Here is a 595-nt window from a genome sequence, read left to right as displayed (position 1 = left end):
AAAAGTTTTTTCGTTGGATGTGGGGTTGTGGGGGGGGGGGGGTCGGTCCATCATCTTGCTTTACCACAGTTCGTCTAGAAGGCCTTGCAGATAAACAAAACCCCTTAATGAACTGCTTAGTGGGAAAAGTTGTTTGTAATGTTTTGTACAATGCATGACCTTTAAAGGTCTGCTTCAGAAGTGGAGCAGAGAAATAATCACTGAGAAAAATGTATTTTGGCACCATAAAATGAAGTAGTCTTGATACTACTGGCTACTGAGTAATTTCAAGTGATATGAACCTAAGTTTAATGTGTGGTATATAATTCTTCCTCTCTGCTTTTACTTCAGTTTGTACAAATCATATTGTCTAGCAGGGACTCAGATTTGCAGAAGTACATTTTTAATGACGTTACAAAAAGATTAGTACTGACAGGTTTTTTATATATATTCCCCATGTGGGGCCAACTTTTCCAGCCCATTTCCTTCAGTGATATCTGGAGAGGATCTGATAAGCTTTATACTGCTTTTCACAGGTCAAAGGGCATTGTCTTCCCCTTCACTCCAGCTGCCAACAACAAAGTCAGGCATATGTTATCACCATCACACAGGAAGC

This window comes from Egretta garzetta, unplaced genomic scaffold (assembly GCF_000687185.1).
Source record: "Egretta garzetta isolate BGI_Z169 unplaced genomic scaffold, ASM68718v1 scaffold297, whole genome shotgun sequence".
NCBI lineage: Eukaryota > Metazoa > Chordata > Aves > Pelecaniformes > Ardeidae > Egretta > Egretta garzetta.
The sequence above is the reverse complement of the archived record's forward strand: the minus strand, read 5'-3'. Positions refer to the sequence as shown.